Raw genomic sequence first — 7,357 nt, forward strand, 5'->3', positions numbered from 1 at the left:
ATGCGAGTACAAGGAGACATTAAGAAGGCACAAGCTATAATACTTATCGATTTTGGAGGTACTCATAATTTTATTGAGGTTGCGATACCTAAAAGAATGGGAATTGAGGTAATTGATGATGACACTTTTGAGGTGACGGTAGCTAATGGGGCTAAAATGGCTTGTAAAAGAATATACTTATGGATGATAAATTGCATATAAGTATGGGTTCAAAGGAATTTTTGATGTATTGCAACTTGGGGGATGCTCAATGGTTGGAAATATTAGGTCTAATAACTTGGGTTTTAAAATACTTAACCATGGATTTTAAGATGGCTATTGAACATATATTCGACTAGAAGAAGGCAATAAAAATAAAGTATGGTTAGCCAACAGTCATAGCATACAACAACTCTTAAATAAGGGATCACCTGAGGTATTTTTTCAAATTAGTCAATGTTCGGAAGCATAACATAATCTAGAAATACTTGGGCAGATACAAATATTGATCAATAGTTTGGTAAGGCGTTTTCAACACCCACAATGTTATCACTTGAGATGATCAACTCATAACGATGTGCTCCAATTAATGTACGACCTTATAAGTACACACATAATCGGAAATGTAAGAATGTTAAAGAGTTGGTAAACTCAAGCTTAGTTGGGCCAAGTATAAGTCCTTTCTCTTCTACTGTTTAGTTGGTTAGGAAAAAACATGGCACTTGGGGAATGCTTGTCGATTATAGCCTTCATTTCGTATGCGGGTTAATTAAGCTATTGGTGCCTTTGTTGTTGCAGCTTGGAACTGGAACTGGAATTGCTCCTTTCTTGTGGAAAATGTTCTTTGAAAAACACGAAAACTACAAGGTATATATGTGTGCGCAAATTTTTGGGTTTTAATGCATAAATCATAGTTCTAGGTTCCACTATTAAGACGAATTGGGAGACCCAAACTACGAAATACATTTTAACTTTTGTTTACGTAGCGGCATTTCCTGTCATGTTAAACAGTTCAACGGTTTGGCTTGGATCTTTTTGGGTGTTCCCACGAGTAGCTCATTATTGTACAAGGAGGTAAGCTTTTGATTTCAGTTGCAATTTTCTCCATTTCAAAACTACAACCGCAAGTGCAGTTGCTTTAACATTTGTTTTTCTTTTGTTTTTTCAAATGGCAGGAATTTGAGCTGATGAAGGAGAAAGTGTTAAAAAAATTGGTAATTTGAAATTATGGTTTCAGGAAGTCCATGAGTCTGTCTAGAATCATCTAATCTATAAGTTACATTCTAGAATTGTCTTCTAAAGGAGTTACTCTTAGAGTCCCTGTCTTAATGAAATAATGTAGTGGGGTGTTACTTTTCTCTTCCATTGTAAGTGCCTATAAATTGGCTTACTGTTTGTGATGTAATCAAGCAACAATTGAGATAAAAATTCAGTAACAAAGAGTAAAGTTGCTACAGAAACATACCTGTGTTCACTTTTGTTTTCCGCTGCGCCAACAAATTTGGTATCAAAGCCTGATATGGCTTCAAGTTCTAATTCAAATCTTTTCAACTACTCTCAAAACCCTATACCTGTTTTTGAAGGTGAAAGTTACGATTTATGGAGTCTTCAAATGAAAACCTTATTTATCTCACAAGATCTTTGGGAATTTGTAGAAGATGGATATGATGCTCCAGAAACAGCAGAAGAGATGGCAGAACTTTCTCCAGCACAACTAAAGGAATACAAGGAAAGCATAAAGAAAGATGCAAGAACATTACGTTTCATCCAGCAAGGGTTAAGTAGACATATCTTGCCCAGAATTTCAAACGCCACAAATGCAAAAGAATCATGGGAAATTCTAAAGAAAGCTTCTCATGGCTCAAAGAAGATTATTTCCATAAATCTTCAATCCTTGTGGAGAGATTTTGATACTTTGTTGATGAAAGAAAACGAATCAATTCAAGTGTTTTTCTCGAGAGCATAAACCATTATAAATCAGATTCAAGCTTTTGGGGATACAATAGAACAGAAAAAAATCGTTGAGAAACTCTTAAGAAGTTTACTATCTAAGTTTGAACAAGTTGTTGCTGCAATTGAGGAGTCAAAAGACATATCTACGCTTTCAATGTATGAGATGATGGGTTCTCTTGAGGCTCATGAACAACGGATAAGTAGATATGCCGAAAAGCCGATAGAGCAAGCATTCCAGTCCAAGCTGCACATCAAAGACAACAACAACCATGGTGAAGATGGAAATCGATCTCACGGGAGAAGCAATTTTCACTCTAACGGAAAGAAAAATTTCAACCGTGGAGGAAAATCATACCGTGGACGGGGAATAGGTAATTTTCACAACAATTCAAGGTACGACAATCCAAAACCTTACTGCAATGTATGTAAGAAATATGGCCATGAAAGTGAAAATTATCGATACAAGTGCACCATATATAAGAAACTAAACCATATGGAGAAAGATTGTTGGTCTAAGCAAGGCAATGAAGCAAATTTCTCCGAAAAGGATAATACTTCTGAAAGTTTATTCTTTTCATGCTTTAATTCACACCAAGAAATACCAGAAAAACGAGAAACACCCGAATCACCCGAGATTTGGTATTTGGATAGTGGTTGTAGTAACCATATGACCGGAGACAAAACTTGTTTTGTTAGTTTGGATGAAAACCTTAACTCTCATGTTAAACTAGGAGATGGAAAACTTCACAAAGCCGAAGGAAAAGGTGTTATTTCTTTATCATCTAAAGTAGGACAGAAATTAATCCATGATGTCTTGTATGTTCCTGGTCTTGCTCAAAACCTTCTAAGTGTGGGGAAACTCATACAAAGAGGTTATGTAGTGAATTTCGAAAATGGAGAGTGTAAAATCTTTGATGCAAGGAGATAACAACGGCGGATGGTGGCTACTATGAAAATGGCATCAAACAAGGTGTTTCCTCTTATTATGGCACCAAATGAAAATTATTCCTTGAGTGCTGAAAATGTTGATGAAACTGTACTTTGGCACATGAGGTATGGTCATCTTAATTATGGATCACTCAATCTTCTTAAAAAGAAAAATATGGTGCTTGGTCTTCCTTCTTTTAACAACAACAAGCAAGTTTGTGAAGGTTGCGTCTACGGGAAGATTCATCGACTTCCATTAGTTAAAACTTCATGGAGAGCAAGAAAGCCACTTGAACTGGTTCATGCATATATTTGTGGTCCGACTAAAATCCCATCATTTAACGGAAAAAGATATTTTCTTCTTTTTGTTGATGATTTTAGCAGGTTGATGTGGATATATTTCCTTGAACACAAATCCGAAGCATTTTCCAAGTTCCAGCAGTTCAAGGCTTTGGTGGAGAAGCAAAGTGATCATCACTTGAAAGTTTTTCGTACCGATAATGGAGGCGAGTTCACATCAAATGAATTCGACAAGTAGTGCACAGAGAACGACATCAAAAGAGAGCTGAAGATAAGGTACACTCCACAAAAAAACAGAGTAGCTGAGCGGAAGAATCGCACAATTGTAGAGATGGAACGAAGTATGCTCAAAGCAAAGGGACTTCCCAACAAGTTATGGGCAGAAGCTGTCAATACTGCTGTTCACATTCTTAATCGATCACCAACAAAAGTCGTCTTGAACAAAACTCCTTATGAAGCACGGCATCGTAGAAAGCCGGAGGTAAACTATTTAAAAGTATTTGGATGTGTTTCCTATGCACACATTCCATCACAAAAAAGAGAAAAGTTTGATACAAAAGGTGAAAAATATATTTTCGTTGGTTATAGTGAAAAATCTAAAGGTTATCGATTATTTCATCCAGTGACTAATGAATTGGTTACTTCAAGGGATGTTATTTTTGATGAACTAACATCTTGGAAGTGGGAAGTGGCAGTGACATCATCTCTCCTCAATTTTTTGAAGAAGAACAAGAAAATGGTGAATCTGGCACCATACCAAATACCCCGCAAAATCCACCAGCAAGTCTAGTAAGACAACCATCTCAAGAAATTGAATCATCTCCTGATTCAAGTGTTCCTAAAAAGATACGACCTTTACAAGAAATCTATGATGCTTGTGATGTTGGGTTTGCTGCATTTGAACCTGAAAGCTTTGAAGTTGCTAGTAAAGATGAAAAGTGGCGAAGTGCAATGAATAAAGAGATAAAAATGATTTCCAAGAACAAAACTTGGGATCTTGTTGACAAGCCTGATGGTAAGGATGTTATTGGGTTAAAATGGGTTTACAAAACCAAGTTTAATGAAGATGGTTCAGTTCTAGAACACAAAGCTCGTTTGGTGGAGAAAGGTTATTCTCAGAAGACTGGAATCGACTTCAACGAGACGTTTGCACCTCTTGCAAGGATGGAAACAGTCCGAGTAATTCTCGCTTTAGCGGCTCAGTTCGACATAACAGTTCACCAACTCGACATCAAATCAGCATTTCTCAATGGTGAAATAGAAGAAGAAGTGTACGTAAAGCAGACGCAAGGGTATATTCAGAAAGGAAAGGAGGGCAAAGTTTATCGACTTCGGAAAGCACTCTACAGTCTTAAACAAGCACCACGTTCTTGGAATCCCATGATTGATAAATATTTTCTGGAAAATGGTTTTCAAAATGCCCCAGCGAACCGTCTATCTACATCAAGAAAAGAGGTGATAATGAGTTTCTTATTGTCTGCATTTATGTAGATGACTTAATTTGTGAAAGCACCAATTTAGAAATGGTGGAGGAGTTCAAAAAATCCATGATGAATAGATTTGAAATGACTGACTTGGTTCATGAAGTACTTCCTTGGCATTCAAGTGAATCAGTCACAACATGGTATAACACTATCTCAAGAGAAGTATGCTACCGATTTGTTGAAGAAGTTCAGTATGAGTGATTGCAAACCATTCGCAACACCCATGGCTTTGAATGAAAAATTCTCAAAATATGATGGAGCGCAAAAGGCAGATGCATATCTCTATCGAAGTCTGGTCGGTTCACTCATTTATCTCACAAACACAAGGCCTGATATTATTCATTCAGTTGGAGTGTTACCTAGATTCATGCATGACCCCAGCAAAGTCCATTATGCTGCTGTAAAAAGAGTTCTAAGGTACGTCAAAGGTATTAAGAATTTTGGTCTCAACTACTCGAAGGAAGAAGATAATAGTCTCGTCGGATATACCGATAGTGACTGGGCAGGTTCAATTGATGATCGAAAAAGTACTTCTAGCTATGTTTTTTCTCTTGGTTCTAAAGTGATTACATGGTCATCAAAGAAGCAGAATACAGTGGCATTGTCTTCCGCTGAAGCAGAGTATATTGCTGCAACAAGTGCATCTTGTGAAGCAATTTGGCTACGGAAAGTTTTGGATGACCTTCAACAACAACAAGAGTCAGCAACTACCATCTACTGCGACAACATGTCAACAATATCAATGGCAAGAAATATAGTTTTTCATAGCAGGTCTAAGCACATAGAGTTGCGGAATCATTTCATTCGAGACTTAGTCGAAAGCAACGAAGTGGAGCTAGAGTTTTGCAATACAAATTTGCAAGTTGCAGACATCTTTACTAAAGCTCTTCCAACAGAAAAGTTCAATTTTTTCAGAAGTTGTATGAAGATTTCAAATTAAGGGGGAGTGTTAAAAAAATTGGTAATTTGAAATTATGGTTTCAGGAAGTCCATGAGTCTGTCTAGAATCATCTAATCTATAAGTTACATTCTAGAATGTCTTCTAAAGGAGTTACAAAACTCTTAAAGTCCCTGTCTTAATGAAATAATGTAGTGGGGTGTTAATTTTCTCTTCCATTGTAAGTGCCTATAAATTAGCTTATTGTTTGTGATGTAATCAAGCAACAATTGAGATAAAAATTCAGTAACAAAGAGTAAAGTTGCTACAGAAACATACCTGTGTTCACTTTTGTTTTCCGCTGCGCCAACAGAAAGCACCTGGAAAATTCAGGCTCGAATTTGCAGTGAGCAGAGAACAAACGGATGACAAGGGAGAAAATATGTACATACAAACCCGGGTGGCTCAATACTCAGAGAAGGTATGGGAATTACTCAAGAAAGACAACACTTTCGTTTACATGTGCGGGTTGAAAGGAATGGAGAAAAGAATTGATGACATTATGGTTTCTTTAGCGGCTAAAGACGGTTAGAATTAAGAAACATACATACTCAACCCAACCTAATTTCTTGCATTCCATACTTGAAGGTAAACAGTTTCTAATAATGTTCTTTTGCTTACTTTGAATACACAGGTATTGATTGGCTTGAATACAAAAGACAGTTGAAGAAGGCAGAACAATAGAATGTTGAAGTTTATTAGTTTACGACGATATATATTTTGCTTCTTATTGTATAATTGGTCTCTTCTTGTCTAGTCAAGAATGTGTAAGATGATTGTAAGTTTCTCATAAGGTGCCTCTCCAGTGCACCATGAAAATCAAACTCGAGAAGAACGGTGTAATAGCAAGTATAAGTAGAGTTGTAATTGTTGTGAATTAGTGTCATTCCTTGTATAAGAAAGCACTCTCAATTCCCTTCTTTGGTGTATATCAAACCCAGTTTTTTCGAACTTAGCAAGTATTTCAAGTTAACAGCTGCATTAGAAATATTGCTTGATACAAATCTCACCACTCAGCTAGAAATATTGCTTCCCCCTCAACTGTTGGTGGTAACCAAACAGGAGACACAGACCAGTACATTGAGGCATTGTTGTTTTTTGCCCATTGAGCAAGCTCACGAGCTATAGAATTACAAATACGAGGTTTAAAGTGAAAATTTAATCACCAAACTTTAAGGAAAGAAATGAATGTCTTTAAAGATAGCATCCGTACTAGAATCCCCATCAAAACATCCAGTTGAAAAACGATCAATGAGGTTCTTATCGTCACTTTCAATGATAACATGAGTGAACTTCTGGTCCAATGCTTTTTGTAGAACTTCCCAAATTGCTCTGGCTTCAGCTTCCTCAGCAGACTTCACTTTGAAGACTAGGGAGACACAAAAAGAGGCTTTACGAGCACAATCTCTCATCACATATCCTGCACCATCAGCTCCATAGATGTCATCATAAGCACCATGTGTGTTACACTTTATCCAGTAAAAAGATGGGGGCATCCATTTATCACATAAACTGACAAAGGTTGTGGGAGAAACTACTGGGATGGTATTCCTAGTCAAAATCATGGCTTTAGCTCTCTGAATAACAGAAATATGGTTTTCCTTAAGATTCTGAAAAATCAAGTTATTTCTACTAGTCCACAGAGACCATAAGATTTCCACAAACAAGCATTGGTTACCATCAGAGAGTCTAGACACGGGGTCAGTTAACCAATAAATCAACCAACCAATGATCGACTTGTTTTGAAAAAGTTGGGTATTAACGCAAAAATCAGACA

The 7,357-nt window shown here is 36.8% G+C and overlaps 1 pseudogene; it reads left to right on the forward strand.

The window, feature by feature from the left end:
• On the forward strand, positions 1 to 6,395 carry LOC113333175 (annotated as a pseudogene).
• Positions 6,396 to 7,357: the final 962 nt, after the last annotated feature.

Source organism: Papaver somniferum, chromosome 1 (assembly GCF_003573695.1).
Source record: "Papaver somniferum cultivar HN1 chromosome 1, ASM357369v1, whole genome shotgun sequence".
In the NCBI taxonomy this organism is placed as follows: Eukaryota; Viridiplantae; Streptophyta; class Magnoliopsida; order Ranunculales; family Papaveraceae; genus Papaver; species Papaver somniferum.